The sequence below is a fragment of the Phalacrocorax aristotelis genome, chromosome 8 (genome assembly GCF_949628215.1).
Source record: "Phalacrocorax aristotelis chromosome 8, bGulAri2.1, whole genome shotgun sequence".
NCBI classification, from domain to species: domain Eukaryota; kingdom Metazoa; phylum Chordata; class Aves; order Suliformes; family Phalacrocoracidae; genus Phalacrocorax; species Phalacrocorax aristotelis.
Genome location: NC_134283.1, coordinates 15,704,621 through 15,729,158, shown reverse-complemented (window position 1 = coordinate 15,729,158; position 24,538 = coordinate 15,704,621). Strand labels below are relative to the sequence as shown.

At 40.2% G+C, this 24,538-nt stretch overlaps 1 protein-coding gene across 3 annotated transcripts in view; it reads left to right on the top strand.

Annotated features, from left to right (window-relative positions):
- Nucleotides 1-24,538, top strand: part of LOC142061039 (E3 ubiquitin-protein ligase SIAH1) — an 80,247-nt gene that overhangs the window by 12,312 nt on the left and 43,397 nt on the right. The window contains exon 3 of one of the 3 annotated variants that reach the window (XM_075101550.1): nt 8,373-8,559. The exons of the other annotated variants lie outside the window; for them this stretch is intronic. The gene's annotated coding sequence lies outside the window, so the exon portion shown is untranslated. The remainder of the gene's footprint in view (nt 1-8,372; nt 8,560-24,538) is intronic. 3 annotated transcript variants of the gene reach the window in all.

Here is a 24,538-nt window from a genome sequence, read left to right as displayed (position 1 = left end):
AACTAGCGAAGTAGTATTGCTGACCCTTTTTGTCACAGGTTGCACAAAGAGCTGAATTGTGTTAATTACAATGGTCCTCAGGTCTTCCTGTGAATTGCTGCTTTTCAGGATGGCTTCCATCTCAGACGTACATTTTTTGTCATTTTTTTCTTCCTTCCTAGATGTATTGTAATACACTAAATTATATTAATAGTCAATATGACCATCAAACAATGCATTTAACATCATTAATGTAACTTGCCATCCTATAAAGATTTTGGCAGTGAAGGTTTTGCACAACTGTCTAGATTGTCTATGCAAGTATAAATGGCGTGGTCCAAGAATAGGCCATCTGGTCCTGCAAATGTTTATAGTTGTGTTCAGAGATCTATTGTGAGCCTGCTTGTAGTCCTTTTAGTATTGTCCCTGTTCCAAATATGTATATATAATATCTTATCATATACATATGATATATATACACGTATATGTACATGAGAGATATATATACACACACATATGAGATATGAGAAATGCTCTTGTACATGCAGGGTAAAATGCAGTTGCCTTACCTGCTGATCTTTTCCCCCTGTAAATTACACAGACCAACTTGTTAAGGTCCACTCTGTATGGAACTGGATGGATAATTGACGCTTTGTCAGGGTTTTGTGAAGGCTAGCAATCCTTGCGACAAAATAAGTAGGAGTTGGTGAGAAGCACACAGGATGCCTTCCCTCACAAATTCTTCCTCTCACCTACTCTTAGGTTATAGATTAATCATAATTATAAGCTCCTAATTAAAACTGCTACTTATTTGCTGACAGAGAACACTTTATTACCAACATACTTAATCTTAAAGAATTATATTTGCACTCATTTAATAAAATAGATTTAACAATACAATAACTAAATCTTGGGAAGTTAACCTGGGCTATAACCATTAAGCAAATCCTGTCTGTATGTAGATGCATCTGTAACTTCCTTCATTTCACCAAATGTGCCTAGATGGAAACTAAACTCAGCCTATGTAATTGAGTTTGTGGAGACAATATGGTTAAGAATTATATTGCAGATTAAAGATAAGGTCCACACTTGCTTATTTATGGCATAGCCTGACTGTACTGTGTCTGTAGATATCTGCCCTAATGCCTTTTGTTTTTCTTGGAGTATAATACTTTGTATCAAAACCACGAGTAATTTATATGTTTCAGTATGATGTAATCTCTATAGACTTCTTTAAAATTATACAAAGAATACATTTAGATATCCTTTGATCCCGAAGATGTATATCTCTTCTTGAAGAGTATATACATGTCATTAGCTACCGCAATGGATTGTAAATAAGCAATTTATACAGACCACTATAGTTGATTGAAAGTTCTAATTATAATAATATCTGAGTATTCAGTTAACAAAAATATACACCTAATGGAACTTTCAGAACTGCCTAATCGACTCCTTCCCATTGATTGCAAGGGAAAATAAGTGCTTTGGGAATATTAACCTTCTGCCAAATTTTGGTTGGGGTTTTTTGTTTGTTTGTTTTGTTGGGTTTCTTTTTGGTTTTTTGGTTGGTGTTTTTTTTTAATAGAAAACAGTTCAGGCTTATATATTATCAATGTGTTTTACTTTGATTACTCAAAGTGTCTACATGATGTCAAGGCAATATTTATTTGGCTTGGCAGAGTTAAAAGGGATTGCACAACTTGACTAATTTACTGACTGAAGTTTTTAATGCTTAGTTAAGGGTGTGGTTTTTTGGCATAGATTCAAACACAGTAACTAGAAAACAATGTGAGAGCTAAGGTCATGGCTGAAAAGGCCTTCCTTTGTGAAGCTGTGTGTGCAGCTCTGTTTGATCAATCACGCATTACTCAATTTTGTCGGTGTTTGAAGTGACGTAGGATGCTACAGGAACGTGTATGGCCAAAATGGTCTTTCAGGGGGATTTTAACATCTCAAAGTAAAGCAGCTGGATTTTTAAGCAATCGAGAAGAAACGAGAGTAAAGTAGTCATCTTAATAAAGCAGCAAAGCAAAGCAAATCCTCCGTATGCACACAGTAAGATCATCAGGCTCTAATTAATGATTATTAATTTTATAGGAATTAACTGTGAAGAGGAAAAAGTTACCTACTTAGAGCTGGTTTGCGTGTAGATGCTTAGTAATGACATTTGATAGTTCTTATAGCTAGCTTATGCCTTGTGTATCATGTGGAATAATGCTCCTGTTAATGCATCTCATATTATAATTTTTATCTTTGCATTTTATTATCTAGTCATTTCTAATAAAGTCCACATTGAGTTGTGGCCAGGATAATTGAATGTATCTTAAGGTAGCTAGGATATATTGCTCAATCACTTGTGTTCTGTAATCTGATTCAAGGGAGAGAGAGGGATTTGTACTGACTGTGAACTTCATCAGTTTTTATCTTATGAATCATATCTAAGGAATCCTAGAAACTGAAAAGTGAAAAGGCCTTTCTTCAAGTGCTTCCTGTTAGTGCACAGATCTTTAAATGCCGGGTTCTGTATTACAAACTGTAACATTGCTTTTTACAGTTAATTGCTTATAGAGACTTAGAAATATTGGGTTAGATTTTTAACATGGTGGCTAAATTTTTCCAAGTCAAATGTAAGAATGGCAAGTAAAGTTTTCTTTTTGATGACTGTACAAGTGCTTTCTTCAAACGTGGGTATTATTTTTGCTATACTTCAGTCTTTGTAAATCTATGTGCTGGTTTTGGCTGAGAAAGGGGTTAATTCTCCTCACTGTGGGGGTCGGCTACCTTTCCAGCTTCCCGCCTCTGCGGCGTGGCGGGGGAGGCTGGGAGGGGCAGGGCCATGGTGGGGGCGGCTGACCCCGACTGGCCAATGGCAGGTTCATTCCATACCATGTGACACCATGACCAGTATATTGGGGGGGCAGTGGCAGCGCGGAGGCGGCGCGGCGCCGGGTCAGCGGGCGGGGTTTGTTTCGGCGGTTCGTTCCCCCTCTCCCTTCCCTTCCCCCCTCCCCTGGGGCTTTGCGCCTCTCATTGTTCTCCTTTACATTGCATTTCTATTGTTGTTTCTTTTAATTTTAATTATTAAACTGTTCTTATCCCAACCCACGAGCGTTACCCTTCTGATTCTCTCCCCCATCTACCGGTGGGGAGTGAGCGAGCGGCTGCGTGGGGCTGAGCTGCCGGCTAAACCACGACAGTCTTTTTTGGCGCCCAACGTGGGGCTCAAGGGTTGGAGATAACAACAGCTGCTGGTCACAGCACCATGTTGTCCTTTTTGCAGTTGGTGTTAAAAATCGGTGTTGGTTGTTTGAGTCTGCTGTGTTCTGCTGTGATTAGTAATGTTTTGCCTACAAGATTTGTTATACAAACACTCGTTTTCAGCTTTATCTGGTATTTGGCGTTTTTGCTGAAACCATTACTGTACTTTGGATACCACCTTGTTGAAGCAATTAGCAATTATACCTCCTCCTCTGAGAGATTTTATATGGAGGAAATACAGAATAGTACCTTTGCAACTTTGTTCTATGATGTCTGTGCCTTTGTTACAACAACGTTTTTGTATCTTGAACATACTTGGGTGGTTAAGGTGCACTTATTGTTAGTTTTTTGGGCATGTTGTTTTGGTTTTGACTAAGCAACTTAAGAATATCACCCAGAAATCTGCCCCGAGGCTTGATAGTTACGAGTGGCAGGGCATGTGGGATAGCATGGGCAAATACCTAGGGCAGTGGGCACCCCCAGTGTTTTGGAGTTTCACCCCCGAACAAGTGCAGAATCCTAAAAAACTAGTAGAATATTTGGAGAAAGTATGTTGTTACGCTGGGAACTCCAGAGAGACACAGATAACTGCAACCTGCTGGGGCCTGGCCCATGCGTACCGAGCCCTGCTCAACAGTATTCAGTGCCCCCAGGGGGAAGAGAATGTCTCTGGATTGAAATGCAAAGTGACTGGCACTGTAGACAATCCAGCCCTGAGGACAGGCACTGCAGCCACTCAAACCCCCACAACAAGTACCGGAGCTAGCTCAGAAAATAAACCCGTACCAGTATCAGTTGCCCCCATACACAAGACGAAATATTGGAAGCGGACATCAACTCGTTTAGAACGGGATGATGAAGAACCAGGGCCATCGCGGGGAGAGGAGGGAGAAGTAATAAATGAAATAGAGACCACCCGATCCCTGTCCTTAAGCAAGTTGCGAGATATGCGAAAAGATTATAGCCGTAGTTCAGGTGAGCACATTGTGACCTGGCTGCTCCGATGCTGGGATAATGGGGCCAGTAGCCTGGAACTAGAGGGAAAAGAAGCCAAACAATTGGGATCCCTTTCTGGGGAAGGGGGCATTGACAAAGCAATTGGAAAAAAACCACAAGCCCTCAGCCTCTGGAGGCAACTCCTGTCTGGAGTGAAGGAAAGGTATCCCTTTAAAGAAGATGTTACATATCGCCCAGGAAAATGGACAACTATGGAGAAAGGCATCCAGTATCTCAGGGAATTAGCTGTGTTTGAGGTGATTATGGTGACCTGGATGATCAACGGTCATCCAAAGATCCAGATGAAGCCGATTGCACACGACCCATGTGGCGGAAGTTTGTACGGAGCGCACCATCTTCGCATGCAAGCTCATTGGCAGTGATGTCCTGGAAAGATGACGAGACACCAACGGTGGCAGAGGTGATAGATAGACTCCGGGATTACGACACAAATATCTCTTCCTCGCTTGTCTCTGCTGTGGAGAAACTATCCCAAGAGGTCCACCAACTCAAAGATGATCTGTCCTACACCCCACCTCGACAGAGTAGTGTCTCAGCTGTTAGGAATAAGCGTCCTTTGGCTCAAAGAAGGGGATACACACCACCGGCCACCCTATGGTTCTACTTGCGTGACCACGGAGAGGACATGATGAGGTGGGATGGCAAGCCTACTTCGACCCTACAGGCACGAGTACATGAACTGCAAGGAAGAACAGTCACTCAGGGAGGCTCTTCCAGGAAAGCTGCTGCTCCAGTTTCCAGCGAGCAAGTCCCCAGACAGAGGAGTAGAAGCGCAGATTTTATTTCTAAGTGTAATAGAGGGACTTCTGATCCACATTTACAGGAAGTGAGTTGTGACTGCCATGATCAGGACTAGAGGGGCCCTGCCTCCAGCCAGGTGGAGGAAAGGGATAACCGGGCCTACTGGACTGTGTGGATCCGATGGCCTGGCTTGTCCGACCCACAGGAGTATAAAGCTTTAGTGGACACCGGCGCACAGTGCACCTTAATGCCATCAAACTATATAGGGGCAGAACCCATCAGCATTGCTGGAGTGACAGGGGGATCCCAAGAGCTAACTGTATTTGAGGACGAAGTGAGCCTAACTGGCAATGAGTGGCAGAAGCACCCCATTGTGACTGGCCCAGAGGCTCCGTGCATCCTTGGCATAGACTACCTCAGGAGAGGGTATTTCAAGGACCCAAAAGGTTTCAAGTGGGCTTTTGGTGTAGCTGCCTTGGAGACGGAGGAAACTGAACAGCTGTCTACCTTGCCCGGTCTCTCAAAGGACCCTTCTGTTGTGGGGTTGCTGAAGGTCAAAGAACAACAGGTGCCAATCGCCACCACAACAGCGCACCGGCGGCAATATCGCACCAACAGAGACTCTCTGATCCCCATCCATGAGCTCATTCACCAACTGAGGAGCCAAGGAGTCATCAGTAAGACCCACTCACCCTTTAACAGTCCCATATGGCCAGTGTGGAAGTCTAATGGAGAGTGGAGACTAACAGTAGACTATTGTGGCCTGAATGAAGTCACTCCGCCGTTGAGTGCTGCTGTGCCAGACATGCTAGAACTTCAATACGAACTGGAGTCCAAGGCAGCCAAGTGGTATGCCACAATTGATATTGCTAATGCATTCTTCTCAGTCCCTCTGGCAGCAGAGTGCAGGCCACAGTTTGCTTTCACATGGAGGGGCGTCCAGTACACCTGGAATCGACTGCCCCAGGGGTGGAAACACAGCCCTACCATTTGCCATGGACTGATTCAGACTGTACTGGAACAGGGAGAAGCCCCAGAACACCTTCAATACATTGATGACATCATTGTGTGGGGCAACACAGCGGAAGAAGTTTTTGAGAAAGGAGAGAAAATCATCCAAATCCTTCTGAAAGCTGGTTTTGCCATAAAACAAAGTAAGGTGAAGGGACCTGCACGAGAAATCCAGTTCTTAGGAATCAAATGGCAAGATGGTCGTCGTCAGATGCCCATGGATGTGATCAACAAAATAGCGGCCATGTCCCCACCAACTAGCAAAAAGGAAACACAAGCTTTCTTGGGCGTTGTGGGTTTTTGGAGAATGCATATTCCAAATTACAGTCTGATCGTAAGCCCTCTCTATCAAGTGACCCGGAAAAAGAAGAATTTCAAATGGGGCCCTGAGCAACGACAAGCCTTTGAACAGATTAAATGAGAAATAGTTCATGCAGTAGCTCTTGGGCCAGTCCAGGCAGGACAAGATGTAAAAAATGTGCTGTACACTGCAGCCGGGGAGAATGGCCCTACCTGGAGCCTCTGGCAGAAAGCGCCAGGGGAGACCCGGGGTCGACCCCTAGGGTTTTGGAGTCGGGGATACAGAGGGTCCGAAGCCCGCTATACTCCAACTGAAAAAGATATATTGGCAGCATATGAAGGGGTTTGAGCTGCTTCAGAAGTGGTTGGTACTGAAGCACAGTTGCTCCTGGCACCCCGACTGCCAGTGCTGGGCTGGATGTTCAAAGGAAAGGTCCCCTCTACACACCATGTAACTGATGCTACATGGAGTAAATGGGTTGCACTGATCACCCAGCGGGCTTGAGTAGGAAACCCCAGTCGCCCAGGAATCTTGGAAGTGATTATGGACTGGCCAGAAGGCAAAGATTTTGGATTATCACCAGAGGAGGAGGTGACACGTGCTGAAGAAGCCCCACTCTATAACAAACTGTCAGAAGATGAAAAGCAGTATGCCCTGTTCACTGATGGGTCCTGTCGCCTTGTGGGAAAGCGCCGGAGATGGAAGGCTGCTGTATGGAGTCCTACACGACAAGTAGCAGAAACTGCTGAAGGAGAAGGTGAATCGAGCCAGTTTGCAGAGGTAAAGGCCATCCAGCTGGCCTTAGACATTGCTGAACGGGAAAAGTGGCCAGTGCTCTATCTCTATACTGACTCCTGGATGGTGGCAAATGCCTTGTGGGGCTGGCTGCAGCAGTGGAAGCAAAACAACTGGCAGCACAGAGGCAAATCCATCTGGGCCACCACATTGTGGCAAGATATTGCTGCCTGGGTAGAGAACCTGGTTGTGAAAGTACGTCACATGGATGCTCATGTCCCCAAGAGTCAGCCCACCGAAGAACATTGGAACAACCAGCAGGTAGATCAGGCTGCCAAGATTGAAGTGGCTGAGGTGGATCTGGACTGGCACCATAAGGGTGAACTATTTCTAGCTTGGTGGGCCCATGACACCTCAGGCCATCAAGGGAGCGATGCAACATACAGGTGGGCTCATGATCGAGGGGTGGACTTGACCATGGACACTATTGCACAGGCTATCCACGAATGTGAAACATGTGCTTCAATCAATCAAGCAAAGCAGGTAAAGCCTCTGTGGTATGGGGGACGATGGCTGAAATATAAATACGGGGAGGCCTGGCAAATTGACTATATCACATTCCTACAGACCCGCCAAGGCAAGCGCCATGTGCTTACAATGGTAGAAACAACGACTGGCTGGCTGGAAACATATCCTGTCCCCCACGCCACTGCCCGGAACACTATCCTGGGTCTTGAGAAACAAGTCCTATGGCGACGTGGCACCCCAGAGAGAATTGAGTCAGACAATGGGACTCATTTCCGAAATAGCCTCATAGACACCTGGGCCAAAGAGCACGGCATTGAGTGGGTGTATCACATCCCCCATCACGCAGCAGCCTCTGGGGAAATTGAACGGTACAATGGACTGTTAAAAACTACACTGAGAGCAATGCGGGGTGGAACATTTAAACACTGGGATACACATTTAGCAAAAGCCACGTGGTTAGTCAACGCGAGGGGATCTGCCAACCGAGCTGGCCCTGCCCAGTCAGAAATCCTACATACTGTGGAAGGGGATAGAGTCCCTGTAGTGCACGCAAAAAGTATGCTGGGCAAAACAGTCTGGGTTCTTCCTGCCTCCGGCAAAGGCAAACCCATTCGTGGGACTGCTTTTGCTCGAGGACCTGGGTGCACTTGGTGGGTGATGCGGGAGGATGGAGAAATCCGATGTGTGCCTCAAGGGGATTTGATTTTGGGCGAAAACAGTCAATGAACTGATCGGCACAATGTGAACTGCTATATAATAAATACTGTGTGTCACCTCTGTGTTGTACCAATGATATCAGAGTACGAGCCTCCCAACCCATGGAAGATCAACTATGAAACAAGCCGTGCAGCAGTGATGGAACGATGACTGACTCGGTATGCAGCAACCCACCACCACACACCATCTCTCCCAGACTGATACAACAGCTGGAGCCCAGAGTCATGGACTGGGTGAACTCAATGGACATTTTAATGGACATTTTACAGGTAAGGTCCATGAACTAAGGGAATGATGTCTGTGTATTATGTTAAAGGATGGGAAGGGGAGGGGTGGTGGTTGGTACGGTTGTATTGCATCATATGGGACCTGGGCACGGCGTAAATGGTATGGAATAAGGGGTGGAGAATGTGCTGGTTTTGGCTGAGAAGGGGTTAATTCTCCTCACTGTGGGGGTCAGCTACCTTTCCAGCTTCCCGCCTCTGCGGCGTGGCGGGGGAGGCTGGGAGGGGCAGGGCCATGGTGGGGGCGGCTGACACCGACTGGCCAATGGCAGGTTCATTCCATACCATGTGACACCATGACCAGTATATTGGGGGGGGCAGTGGCAGCGCGGAGGCGCCGGGTCGGCGGGCGGCGCGTGCGGTTTGTTTCGGCGGTTCGTTCCCCCTCTCCCCTCCCTTCCCCCCTCCCCTGGGGCTTTGCGCCTCTCATTGTTCTCCTTTACATTGCATTTCTATTGTTGTTTCTTTTAATTTTAATTATTAAACTGTTCTTATCCCAACCCACCAGCATTACCCTTCTGATTCTCTCCCCCATCTACCGGTGGGGAGTGAGCGAGCGGCTGCGTGGGGCTGAGCTGCCGGCTAAACCACAACAATCTACAACAGAAATGTAACCCAGGGCTTTTTCAGGTGTTTCAGTTCTGCTGAATACTTTGCAGGAAAATTATTGACAAAACAATATAATTTATGAATAGCAAGGATTTTTTCTAGAAGATATTGTTTTAAAAACTGCTGCTGTAGGGAAATCAATGTAAATTTATATGCTGTTCTACAAAAATTCTTTACCCTAACCAGTAATCAACAAATGTGGTATTTAGAAAAATATAACACCAGCCATAAGAATTCTGTTTTTTAAAATCAAGGGTAAAACAAAATTACATGCAAAACTAAATCTAAACAGACTTTATCTGTCTGTTCCAAAATTTGCCATTCTTAATTCCAGCCTGGTGTCCAAGTTAAACCTCTAGTCACCCTTTCCAAGCTGAATGAGATTGGAAGGACAGGGAAGAATAAATAAGGAGGGTGTGAAGTGCTGTAAACCACAATATTCATGTGAGTCCTTCATGTGGTTTTGGCTGTGGAAGATGTCATCCCTTGACCAGACTTGTCCAATGGGCTATCAAGACTCAGATAGACTTTGTATCTTTTTGTCCTTTTGCCTTTTACTGTAATGGAAAAGCAACAGCACAGCATCCTACATGTTAAATCAGTTCATAGACCAGTAAAGATGAGAACAATATGCATGTAGAAGGCTTTAATAATGCAGCAGTAACAATAGATGAAGAATAATATTAATATGGATGAAGATTTAGTGCAAATGTACCTGGAAAATTAAAGTTATGCTGTTTTTTCAGTTATATTTCTCTGTAACCTGTTTACCTGTACAAACCTGGCAAAACAGTTTGGCATGCCCTGTAATAGGACTGAGAGCTACAATCTAGAAAGAATAATACAGCAAAACCATGGTAACTGAATGGTTAAGGTGTCTCTTGATCCATAATTATGACTTCTTTTTTAATGTCTATATAAATCAGCCTTATGGGGGTTTTTTGTAACTGTTTCAGTTCTTAAGGATAAGATCGGTAGGTCTTGTCCCACACTTGAGGAATTTAAATATTGGTTGAAATATTTGGTTTTCTTTAATGCATTCCATTGCAGAGCATCTTGTTTTGCTTTTGCCTCTCCCACTTCCTTTCAGAATTGTACCAGCAGCCTACAGGCTTGTTCAGCATTTCAAAGGGACAATATGATTCTGAGATCATAATGGTGTCAACAGAAGACAGTCTGCCTAGTGCCTTTTTTTTTTTTTTTTCTCCTGTGAGCTGTTTCTTTGTTTACACTGTGAAATGAGAAGGGGGGGGAAATCAAATTGCCTCCAGTAAGTACCAAGTGACAGTAAATGCCTTGTTTATTGCCTGGCGGAAGGCTGGTACATTGCTGAATTTCCATGGAGTCTCCTTCGTAAAGGAGCAGGGCTCAGAACTCCCTTGGAGCTGGTTATGCAATTGGTGGGGCAGGGTTTTAGCTTCTGGAGCAGCAAGCTTGCATAACATGGTTTATAATCCAGCACTCCCTTCCCGGACTGAAAGGACTTTTTTCATAAGGCATTTTCTATTACAAAAACTGCCTCCAGATTTCTATACAATTAATGAAATAATGACACCCTAACTCTTCTTTTTTTAATATTTTACAAGAGATTCTTACCCTGATCTTTCTGTACATGGGGCACTTTTTTTTTTTAATAATTAATAATTTATAAGATTTTTTTTTTAATAGCATTTCTTGGAGGCCTTAACACAAATAACCTGGTTTCTGAGGGTTTCATTTTTCTTATACAACTGATATATGAAGGCATAGTGACCAAACCTGCAACTAGAAGGTTTAGTCTCTGTACTTGGGAAAGAAAGGCCTGAATAATAGCATGATATTAATGCCACAAAGATGATGTCTGTGGAGATGGCTGCAGTGGTTACTTAAGGACAATGGGAATTGGGATGTCTTGTTCTTTATTGCAGCCTAGGGGCATGCATTCTTCTTGCTTTAACAAGAAACTTCCATCTATTATTTTTCAACTCCATAACGTATGCTACCCATCTCCAGATGCTTCATTACTCTCTGCATGTTTCTGTCCTTACAGAAATGTATGCGTCTCCCTGTTAGCATGGTTGAAAATTCTAGAGCAGCTGATAAGGTGGTATTTGTGTGTTGCAATCCAGGTCCTACATTGCTCTGTGGCCTGTCTGTGCAAATTCATATTTAGCGTCCTTAGGGTCAATATGAGGACTCATGCAGCATAAAGTGGCATAAATGTTTATATTACTGTTTTATCTTCCAGTTGATAGAACAAAAGACAGAACTGTAGGAAAAATGTGTAGATGAAGTCTCCTTGGGAGTTGGAAGTAGGCAACTTAATATTCTTTCCCATCCTGTCCCTGAACTGCCCCACTGAATTTTCAGGCCCAGCCAGAAGAATGCTCCCAGGTTGTTGCAAATTTGGTGTTTCTCTGGGTACTCATCAGTTAGGAGCTGGTGAGTGCATATCCCATTGTTGTCAGCTGTAATTGCAGATGATTGGTCTTTCTGAAAATAACTTTGGTGGGGAAGAGGTGACACTACTATTTCAGAAGGCAGTAATCAGAATGACTTATGTGAGATCAAATGAAATCCATTATGCCTGTAGCAGTGAAGCAAAGAAATGTATTTATTTAAATATTTCTTCTTTAAATTGTTGGACAAAATGACTAAGAATTCTAAATGTGATTGCCAAAGTCCTCATTCAAAAAGAAGAAGTGTGGACAGCAGTACTGAAAGCTTCATAACTGTTGCACAAATATGAGTTGTCATATATTTATGCATTCTTAAACCATTGTCTTCAGGAATTGGACTCAGTGCCAGCAATATTAACAAGGAAAGTTTTCTACTATGAAGTGCTCGCTATAGGAAAATTATTTTCAAGTCTTACTCTCTCCATTGTTTTTCTGCTGCCACTAGCATTGTCACCATCATCTCTGCTGTTTTGTTACACAAACTATGGATCACTCCTTTCCTGCTATGTGGCTTGTGCCCAAATCTTGAGGTGGTAATCAGAGGGACTGCTGGTTTTATCTATCTAGTCTATTTTCTGACACCCAAGAAGATTATAATCAGATTAAACACAGTATCATAATAATTTATGTCTCTCAGATTCACTAAGTGATGATGTTTGGTTTGGATTTGAATGACCAGAAAATTACTGTCTTACTGAATCAACTACTTCCAAGTCCCTGAGGGGTTGACAAAAATAACAGTATACCTCTGGCAAGAATTGTTCAGATTCATGTTTTGAAAAGTGAATAGTTTGGTTGTAACAAACAAATTCTGAAATGTGCGAGCAGCAAATTGAAGTAAAGTCTCAAATTGGTTTGGATCTTATTATTGAAATGCAAATGCATTCTTAATATCAGCTGAACATAAATCAGGAAGTATGTTTAGAGGTTATTAACAATAGCTAAATCTTTTATGAGAAACTGCACATCTTTGATTTGTGGCTACCTAAAAGGCAAAATACATATCATTGCACACAATCTGGCTAATATCCACTAAGCAGCCCTAGTGTTTCATCTGTGAGAAACTGGAATCCAACCAAACATTCTGTTTATGCAGTGTATGTTATTTAATGAACTACTAACTCTAGGATTATTTGATCTTTGACAGTTTGGGGACAGGGATGGGAGGTAAAGTTGCATCCTCACTGGCAAAATCCACATTAATTTCAGAGTTTTTAACTAAGAATTGTAGTGTCAAGTCTTGTATAGCAACACATTCACTAAATTGTGTGTGATTGCTAGTCCAGTTCTTACAGTAAAAACAATTGTAAGTAAAGTCATGGGAATTCAATTTTAATGAATGTTCTGAAAGAGTCTGCAGTGATTAATAAACCTCAATCTGAAATTCTGAATTGCCAAATAAGTATCCATGTACTCACTGGACAAGAGAATTCTCATTTTTACCCCTTTAAAAGCCCTCAGCATTGTTTGACTGGCTCTTGAAGCATTAAATGAAAAAATTCCCTCCCCCAAACTCTCCTTGGAACTGTTCCATTGAGCTCAGGAGGAAGTCAAGGATGGGACAGAATATGTACAGCTCTAGGGTTATCTTAAAGTTGTGACTTAAAGTAGGAGCACATTACTGATACAAAAATATTTATATGCTGTACTAGCAGGCAGTATTTTATGGACGCTGTAACATTGTCTGCAGAGTTTGGAGGTTTTTTTTTCCTTAGATATGGGGGAAAAGTCTTGATGTAGACCAAGTAAATAAATCTATAAGAGTAATGTTAATCTAGAACAACTACACCCTCACAATGACCTTGCATCAATGTGTCCTTGAGTGTTCAGCTGCCCAGCTACTAATGTGCCATGCCTGTGCTATAGGTTTGTGTTAGTGTAGGCCCCTGAGCACACACACCTTCTCTTTTGATACTTAAGATATATTACAGTCATATATATCAGTCAAAAGTATAACGTATGTTTATTAAAATGTCATTATATTCTTACTTTACATTCATCATTATATGTAGTGGATGCTTTCAATGACAGTTATTTGAAAGAAAATTTGTCTTAACAGATTATCTAGTTATGTAGGAATCTGGGATAATTCATTGGAAGCAGAAAAGCCACATAATGGTATATGTAATGGGGAAAGTTTTCTGTTTGTTGGAAAAAAAATCACATTAGCAGCTTCAGAAATAGCCCTGAGTCAGATAGCTAGCTCTATTATTCACAGAATCACAGGTTGGAAGGGATCTCGGGGATCATCTAGTCTAACCTTTTATTATTACGTTACTTAGAAGCTAATGTATTATGAAGAAGTGCCAAATATTTCTGTGTAATGCAGAGGAGATTAAATGGAAGCTTCTATTTTTGAGATCTGCTTTGTAGCATACGTGTAATCAACAGAAAGTCCTAGATACCAAGTAGTACACGGATAGCCCTGCTAATTATGAACAATTATGTAAATGGTTATCATCTGAGCATTGTATTTATCTGAGGGGTTAAGAATGCATACAAATCAACAGAAAAGTTTTTAAAATTAATTTACATTTTACAATTAGAATTACAATTAGAAGTTTGTTTTTAAATGGTGAAGTGGGAGTATAACTCTGCTATGTAGTTTTGTTTAAAGTCACATTCCTAGCATGAGGAAGGAGAAAACTCCCTGACAGGGCTAGACTGCATAAGTATATCAGGTTTTGAATCTGGTCAAGTAACTTGCACAGTACTTGGTTGTTAGAGATTACAAAAATTGTGAGTTTCTGAATATGTTTCTGTGCAATCCTTGGCTAGTTCAGTTAATACTTTCTGTATTCTTTCCTGGAAAGGTCAGTGTGTAAGGTTGCAGAGCTGGACATGGTAAGAGTAGTTTCTCCAGTTTAATACATTGCAGTGGCAGCTCCAAAACTATTTTCATGCAAATATTTTCATTTCTGAGACAAATGCCAAAATTTATTTCAAAGATCTCTGTGTTCTAGGAAAGTTCAGATCTAGCTAGCGCTATCAATAATATTGTCGGTGTAGGTTTTAAACTGATTTTGTCACTGAAATCGGGAATAAGTCTGGTAACACCAATGTAGTGTTAAAAGGCAGGCATTCTTTATTCACGGTGCCGGATGCATGGGACATCCCTCCTCCTAACGTGCATACCACAGATTACATCAACCAAAACTTATATTGTCTGGTTACATACATGTGCATCAAATGTCCAGAACTAATTATCATATTTACATAGCCATTTTGCATGCATCCCTAAAAGCTGAGGGATGTCTCTGGTGGTCCCTTTTGGTCTCTGGTGGTCGTATCAAGTGTCCTTCTCACGTGCATGCGCACTGCTAATGTAATTTGTTTCTTTCTCCATAGCACCTAAGCAGAATGTAAAGTATGTAAGGTAGGACACCCTTCACCAAGGTTTCTAAAACACACCACAAACCTGTTACTTTGGTTACACTAAAACACTCCTCAACCTATTGTTAAAATGGATAGGATACACAGGTAGTAGCTTGGCAATGATGTTAGTGTTTAACTATCCCACAGCAATAATGTTAGTGTTTTTTAACTGTCCCATCACCTTGGTTTCAAAGACTAAGATACAGATCAAAAAAAAAAGCATAACAAAACCACTACTATCTTGGTGACAGTTTGCTTTGTTTTGAAATTGGATTTGGCATGCACGTATTATTATGGTTTAGAAATGTTTAGGGCTTCAACAGAAGTATCTAGGATAAATTTCACAGGAATTGACTTATTTAAAATATTCTCATCTGTCCAGAGGAAGCAGATGGCCTAGTTTTGAGTGAGAGAAAGCTGCAGCAAGAGTTGACTCACCCAAAATTGACCTACTGTCTTTCTAATTCTGTGCTTATGGAGCCAGGACATAGAAGACATCAGGGAATTTATGCCCCTAGCATGGACTTACAAGCTATGAATATATTTGCTTTCTGAATAGTTATTGTTTAGTTTTGGGTATGTGGAAATGTTGCTGAATTTACAGGTGATTGAGCTTTTGTGAGTAGCAGTAGTTACTATCTTGCACGTTTTAAAGTGCCCTTTGAAGACTCCAAAGAACTTGCTTAACTTAGTATTTTAGTTCCATATGGTGCTGTCTGTAGAGAAGGGTCCCATTCTGCAACAGTCCCTAATGAAAATCAGAATGGATTGTTGTGGCCACTGGAGGAGGCAGTAATTAAGACCCTGGAAGAAGGAAGGCTATGCTTCACAGCTACCTGGCAGAGCAGCAAGCATGTTAGCATATTGCTGATTTGAAAAGAACCCTGAAGGCAATTACTGCTAACTCATTACAGGGATTAAAAACACCACCTCTAATACTTAGAACCTTTTCTCTGTTGCCTCTGCAGACTTTTTGGAAGTGGTTGAACAAGAAACCAAGTTTTGTTTTGGTTTGCTTTTGTAAAAGTACCATTAAAAAAACTCAAACCCTACTTCTAAACCAGAAACAAACTGTCTTTTCAATAGGTATTTGTTGCTATTTCTTCAGAACTAAAATTTAGAAACACCTTGTTCTCATTGGCTTTCAAATATTTATATGCTATTTAAAAAAAACCCCACCTGTTAGCCTAAACAAGCTCAGTTAGGGAGCCTTAGAAAGAATTTTCCCAATACACATATAATTTACTGGGAAATTTTTCCGTTATGCCACCAAATAAGTTACTCTTCACAGAAGAGCATTTTTCTTTATGGATTAGATCTTAAAACTCTCACTTGGGCAAGTTCAGTTTTGATTTTAATGATGAAGTATCTTCAGTTTAGCTTTTTAAGTTTTGAAATTCAAAACACAACATATTAAATTATGAGGTAGTAGCAAATACAAGATAATTCTGATATTCCTAAACATTTTGATTTTGAAAGATGAAAGTTCTGAGTTTTTCCTTCTACCACATAATCTTGATATTAGATATTACTTCTCCCTCAATATACGTTTGCAATCTTTTCTTTAAGCGGTAGTCATTTGAGTAATCACTAGCTCATCTGAATGATAGAGAAGAATTGCATAATTCTATCCCTGTGAAATTTTGTAAAGGCCAATATTAATTTGAATTTGGCTGTAAAATTCTTACCAGATGGTTGGATAAAATTGATATTTATTATCAGTCTGTTCCAACTAGCGAATACTCATGTCATCGCTATGCAGTGAGATTCTGGCGTGTTTCTAGAGTATGCCAGAACTTATCCATAGCATCCTACTGGGAGCTAAATAGTGATAGGAATAGAACATGCCTTAGAGGATCTTATGAGTTAATACAAAATTAATGCAATGAGAAATGGTAACAGGCAGAAGAGGAGGATCTGGGGAAAGTCAGCAGACACAGAAATTAAAAATTAATGCTAGGGAGCTCTTTTATACCCCTTTCAAGGGCTTTGTTGAGGCAAATAGGGTGTTTTTTATTGGACAAAGTTTTAGGAGGAGTTTTGCTTCCTCTCTGAATGTAGTACTTCTAGAGTGCATTTCCTGAGCTCTTCTCATACTGAATAAGTCTTTGTTTCTGGTTATGAGGCTTTATAAATAAAAGATCACAAATAAAGATGGATATGCTGAAAATAAGGCTTGTTCTGTAACTACCTCGTACTCATTTGTTTTTGGGGTTCTGGGAGGAGCTCTATTTCCTATGTCTCCCTGGCAGCTCCTGCACTCTCTTAGCACATCTGCAAAAGGGTGTGCTTATCTTTCTTTAGACGCTGATAATATCTGACATTTAACTGGCTCATTGAAATTCTCCAGGGAATTTCCAAATGGTGATGTACTCCCTAAGCTGCCTACTTATCTTAACACAATGACTTGAGTTTTATCGCTCCAGTCATTGAGGCAGCTACTGTGGTGTCAAGCCGAGAAGGACCATCTGGGATAACTTTGCAGGTAAATTCCAGCGATTTGCTTGGAGACTTGTATCATCCCTAAAGCAACATCTTTTGTTTAGGCTGTGAAGCACTGCGTAGAGGCATTTGCATCTGAACTTGTGGTTTCCTCTTCTGTTTAACACACTTTATTGTTTTGAGTTCGAACTGCTTGTGATATTGATTCCTCCCTTGTGACAGCTATACTACTACAAACAGGAAGTTTCCCTCATGTGTGGTTCCTATTTACCAGCATAGCTTCCTTCTCAAGAGGAACACTAGAGTACACACTAAACGTATTCTCTAAATGTGTCTCCTGTCATCAGTCCTGTGCTTGAATTTTTCATTAGCATGTCTCAAACTCTTGTCGTCTATAACTGATGGGGCTGTTCAGATTGTTTCTGAACAAAGTTCAGAACGTCATATATTATGGAAGTCACACTTAGTGAAATATGGATTTCTCCAGTGGTAATGTTTGGCTAAATAATACTGTTGTTACATGGATTAAATTTACATAACATATTGTCTTTCAACGTTTTTTCATTAATTTGGTGATGAGACACAGCAGTTAATAGATCAAACCACAGCTCCACTGAAGATGGAATTTCAGTCTCTGAAATGCTAAGACAACAGCTGTGATGCCGTAGGACAACGTAGATAAAAAAGTCCTGAATAAAGTTTTTTCATTTAAGTGGTTCTGGCTTGGAAACATACTTCCAGGGCAGATTAAACACAGGCACTGAATATCTTTGGGAACTTCTGCAAAATCTTCTTTATGGAAAAAGTCTTCTTACATTTGGAATTACATACATTATCTGGATACCACGTTCAGCCCAAGAAAACCGAGGCAGCACCAAATAATTATTTTGACCAAAAAAAAAAAAAAAATTATATCTTTTAAGTGAAGGTCTCTCAAACATTTGATTTCACAAGAAAGAGACATGACAAAGGTTTTGTGAAATATGCTTTGGACTTCACTAATTTTATATAGGAAGTATTCAGACACTGTAAATGTAGGTGAAAGCATAAGCACATATGCTGATAGGTCCTAAGCAAATTATAGCTGTCTAGCTGTTTCAGGATCTGGCCCAGCTAATGTTGCAAACCATTGTGTAAATTAGAAGTTGGAGTTTTACAGCTGAACCAATCTGATATTCTTAGTTGTCATCTAAGGCCCTTCTGAGCTCTTTTTTCTGGTGGTATCAACATTTTGTATTTAATTTGTGTGCAGGTGTATGCTCAAATCTGTCATCTTGATAACTTCTTTGCTTTCCTTTCCTGGTTTCTGTGTAGTAATGAAAATAGTGCTAGATGGCCTAACCTCCAGATATTATTCCTTAGTGACAGCTGGAAAATATGCTCTCCAAGAAGTACTAGGCAAAACAATAACCCCAAAAGAGCTCCAGCTAAAAGGAATGTTGAAGTTTACAGCTACAAGCATGTTTTCAAATACAATCTAAGTAGGAGGCTACCAACTGTTGCTTTTTGAGTGGTGCTATGACTTTTCCCAGGCATTTCACAGAAATAAAATTCCATTGCAGGAGGAGGATGTCTGTGCTGACTGAAAATTTCCTAAAATACAGAAAGGAAAAGATAGGTTACAGCAGGAAAAATAAAGAGTTATTTTCCAGTCTGTACTAGCAACCTAAGCTGGACTAGAACACAGGTTCCCATGCTGGCCCTTAGTCATCCATGCTGTTCCATTGTTAACAGGCTCCCTGAGGCAGTTCTGGCCTGCCAAGAACTCCCTCAGGCAGTATAAAGGCATGGCTGGAGGGTGGCACAGGGCAGGGCTGGACTTGGTGGGGGTGGGGGTGTGTGTGTGTGGGGGGGTGGTGTGGGTGTGTGTGTGGGGGGGAGTGGGGGTGTGGGGGGGGTGTGGGGTGTGGGGGGGGTGTGGGGTGTGGGGGTGCGTGTGGGGGGGGGGGTGGGGTGTGGGGGTGTGTGTGTGTAGGGTGTGGACGGGTGGGTGGGTGTGTGAAGTAAAAAGACACTAAAGAGAAGAAAGGTATGAAGAAAGAAAACTTTTACATTTCTTTCTTTATTTTTATTTAGAAGGACCAAGAACCTCTGAAGTGGTTAGGAATTTTGTCTACTGTCTGTTCCTTATAGAGTAATTTAAAAAGGCTTGACCGTTTGTTGTGCTTGTTTTGTTTAAGGACTGCAAGTGCTTGCCTATACTGAGAAGCTAAATTATGAGGTCTCTTTACTTGGCTCCCTCAAGGTTAAAGGTACCATGAATTAATGGTCAGGAAAAAATATTTCAACCTAAAAAGATTAAGCTCTTTTTCTACCAAAGCACTTGCATAAATATAGACAAATCCAGAATCAACAGAAGATATAATGTTATATAATGTGACTCAGAAGAAGCACAGATGTCAGATCACTGGTGAATATTTTAATTTCAACTACCTTTTGTCTGTCATATAGATCTGAGTGCCATTTCTAGCAAAGTCTGAAATTGCCTGCTTTCCCCTTGTTTGTTATATATTTTCAGTTCGGTTTTGAGTAGCTGTAGAAATTTTTCGTATGTGAAAGAGCAGGTGTGTTTATGGTACAGTCCTGTTACTTCTATTCTGTAGCACTTGGAGACCATAAGCGTAGTCAGTATCCTACTCCTTTGCAATGCTCAGCCCATTATCTAAGCTCCAAAGTGAAACATTTCAAAGATACTATAAATAACTTTCTGGAACTAAATATGAATGAAGATTAATTAAACACCAAGGATTGGTATGGACACCTTGTTCTCTAAGCACCCTTCTTTTGACTGCATTACAAAGTGAAACTACCAAGAAAAAATGACAGGACAGATCCAGATGCTTTACTTAAAAGGTATGGCATTTGAAATAAGATTTGATAATTGGGAAAAGGGCAATAGCTGCAACTTAAAAGGATTGGTAATATATTTTTCTGACTACAGTTTTGCAACAAGTCTAAAAGAACCAGAAGCTCCCATGGAAATACATTGGGAACCTGAGTGCATAACCCCCTTAAACTAATAGGCTAGGATTCTCAAGGGAGGAGAGGAGGGGCCTGGAAGGAGTGAACTGTAATCCAATTTTTATAGATTTGTGTACTACATTTATCTCTAGTGTCTGAGTACATTCCTGGAATCTACTACTTTTCTGTCAACCGGTAATTATAAAAAGTCTGTCTTCAAAATAAAATGTAGGCCTAAATCTTGTTCTCCAAGTGATATAAATATGGAGTATTTTCAGCAACACCACCCAGTCTATGTAGAGGTGGGAAGAATACACTCTGTGACATCTCTTCCATATATCATTATAACACTGGACTTTTTTTGTTGGCATGCTTGGTATCTTATTTCAGTAACTGATACGAAAGTCAAGTAAAGTAGAAGATATGGTAGTAGCCGTGCCTATATCTATGGGCATGCAGGCTTGTCAGCCTGTTACCCTGGTAGAGTTCTGAAAGAAGTCCTTGGTAGTGAACCAAGAAGCAAGACCAGAAAGTCTACTTCTTGCATCGCTGTCTGTTTTTGTGTGCTTAACTGTTGTTGCAAAACAGAACATGGAATTTGGATTCCCTGCGTATTTTTAGGTTGCAAAATTCATTTGATACCTTCTCTTGCTTTTGACACCAGATATAGGGTCTGAAAAGGGCTTCACCATCTGTGTTTGTGTTGGCTTGGTCTTTGCATGTCTAGTGGGTAAGTTCCACAAGTATTTCTCTGTGAATAATACTTAAGAGTCTTAGCTGATGCATTTGTACATGTTCCATTGTCTCTTGACATTACAAATGCACTGAAAGCTTTTAATATGTCCAGTGTATTTCCATCTCTTATTTTAGGGAAGTATAAAATAGGATGGTTATACTCTCCAGTGTATCTGATGTTGTTGAGCATTCTTTGAACTTAGTAATAGCATTTACATATAAAGATGCTCTGGAAATGTCTATGCCTTACATAGAGCTTTTCTGTCCAAATATTGCATTTTAACAGACATGTAAACAGGTTTCCTGATGACAAAAATACTTTATCTTGAAATCTCTGGGACATGTTTTTACTCATGATACAGCTACATTTGACCATTCTGATGTGATAAATGTGTCTGGTAAATCAGGAGGCTAGAGATTCCTTGCATGCAAAATGGTTGCAACAGCTGGGACAGGGAAGGGGGACAAACTTTGCCAGAGAGTAGTTCTAAGGAAAAAAGAAATTTGTGTCTGGAGAGTCTTAGTAATGAAGGAGTTTTCCTGACTGAAAAATTAGTGGCACTTCAGGATAAGACTTCTGCATTTGAGAGGAATGGGCATCCTTAATCTTCAAGGACAGGAGCCTGGCTTGTATTTGGACCAGGGGCAATACAAGTTGGTAAATGCATTTGAAAAAGTGAAAGAAAAATAAATTTAAAATCATAAGTAAGTATATACTACATTTTAAATTATCAAAATACTTTTTAGTACTAAAATGGACCATAACTTTACTTTTGTGTATTGCAGGCTCCTAATAAAGCAACTTAGGCCAAGGAAGTTGAAATGTAAATGAGAGTCTCTTACTACCTTGCTGTATGCTTGAACATATTGAAACTGCATATTAGTGTCTTGACATGCTATTGAGTCCTCACAGGTCAACTTCATGCTGACCTCTATGAAATCTAGAATTCAGATTTGTATGTGTATAAGCTGCAGACACAAATAAACTATATGTTTGTTTAGACAATGTCAAATAATTTTCCCAGGAAATGTAAAGGTGAAATGTCTTTCCAGGAAATTCCTGTTAAATAATAGCCTCTCTATGAGTTTAATCTTCAAGAACTAGAATGCTGTTAAATAGTACTAAACTGGTTATAAGGATAAAATGGTGGGCTACTGAAGCAGTTTTAAAATACAAACACAGCTTTTCTGTTATGTCTAGATCTCTCAAAGATATCTGATTTGTGTTTCAAAAATAAAACTACAAGAACTAATTTGTTTACAGAAAAAAAAAATTGGAACCATATGTTTAGAACTAACTTGTTACTGCTTTCACAAATGGTTTGTTGTACAGCTTTATCAGAATTATCCCAGATAAGTATTTTGTTGAGGTTGTCCTCAACAAAAGCTGGAACTAAATTAGGATAAATACAACCTGAATTATTAAAAATATGAAATAAAATTATTAAAAATATGAAGTAAAATAAAGAAAAGTATCTTTCTGACTAAAGGCTAGTTGTCACCTTAAAGAATTTTTGGTTTAGGTTATTAAAACACTCAATAATGATTGGCTGCCCTTGGGAGACATTTGTTAATATTTTATTCCATGTAAACATCTGGATTCAATTTAGTAAAAGAACATTGTGAGTGAAAACTGGCTTCTCTCCAATGCACTGCAGTAGGTGTCTGGAGGTTTGAATACTTTGTTTGCATTACTCTTCTGAGATAAAATTTGTCATCAGTTGAACTAACTTGAGACCCAGTAAGTGCCTTTTAATACTAAGTATCTTAAGAAAAAATAGACAAATTCAAGTTCACGTGCAGAATGCTGCTGTAGTGTAATAATCACAGGATTTGTAATAGTGGTGTACAAAAACATTTCAGGAATAACTCTGCAAAGATATAGCAGTAAAATAAGTTCTAATGCTGGGTAGTGGATGGTTTCACTGAGAATTGATTTTTGTTTGCCACTTGATGTCATAACAGAAATATGACAAGCTGTTTTGCCAGCCTTTGGCAAACTTCCAATTTATTTTCTCCAAGAATAAATGAATTTGGACCTTTATGACCAAATCAGAAAAGTACCAAGCATCTCCTTTTGAGGTAATGAATGCTACATGAAACAGCAACACTGTCATGAATCCATAAAGAAAATGTCCCTTGATGATCATAATATTTATGGTTTTGTCTCTGAGCATTAGTAACCATGAAAAGTATTGATATTGTTGATTAGTTAATGAACAAATTTAATTCTTTACCATAATAATGTAGCTGTAACTTCAAAGTGATAGGCCTTCTTGATTGAATTTAACTTGGATGGTTAAGTCATGTTTGTTCTGCAATTTATAAACAACATGGGAAGCTGTTCCCATCCATAATAAAAGCCTTTTGGGGAGTAAGGAGGTGGGGAGAGGTCTAGCTGAACATCTGTGCTCCAGCCCATATTAAGCTGCTCTGGCTTTAAGCATAAACCTCTGCAGTAAATTTTCTATATTTTCTATCCTGATTCCTTGCAATTCTGTAGTCCTTTGTGTCAAGGAAATAAAATAATTGTATTTCAGTTCATAAAATTTTGATAAGCCAAATATCTTACAGGTTATAAAAATCTAATTTTGTAAAGTTTTCTGATTGTGGAAAGTGTTACCTAAGGTTTAGTTAAGCACTCTTACATCCTCATAAGGTATGTAGTTAATATTATCCAGCTGCTTAGACTTAGACACAGCAGACTGGGCACAAATCCTGCATGCTCTCTCCTACTTCCCCTAGTTTTTGGGACTTAATTATTGGGGCATGAATCAGTTGCCAAAACTTAGTGTCCATTGCCATCATGATAATCTCAGATATTTCACTTCCACTCTGGCTGCCCATTCATAGGGGAACAGATATAATTTATGTACTCTTACATCCAAATACATTTTTTTAAATAATTTGAAGCAGTGTATGTTTCACAGTCATTCTAAATATTAAATGCTGTAGGTGTGATCCTATGATCCTACACCCTAACTATCCCAGAAGGTCAGAGGGATTCTGCAGAGCCAGCTGGTGAATCAGGCCGATGTCTGATATATTTGTTCAGATGTACCGTTTCACTTTCACTTAAAAAGTTCCAGTGTTAGGGGAAACTGTAGTTACTAACTTGCAGGAAAGAGAAAATATAAAAACAATACTCGGAAATCAAACAGTAAATATTAAAGGGCTCGATATTAGGTTTTTTACAATATCTTTTTAAATTTTATGGTATAGAAATACAGGTGTGCAGAAGATGCAGATGCAATGGATCGTGTATCCATCAACTATGAATATTGCTTTTCATGGACCTTTTGATGGTTTTTCTTTGAGATTTTGTGTACAAATATAATCAGGCCAGATTTTTTAAGACCAGAAATACATTTACTTTTTGAATATCCCTCTGCAATTTTCCTTGG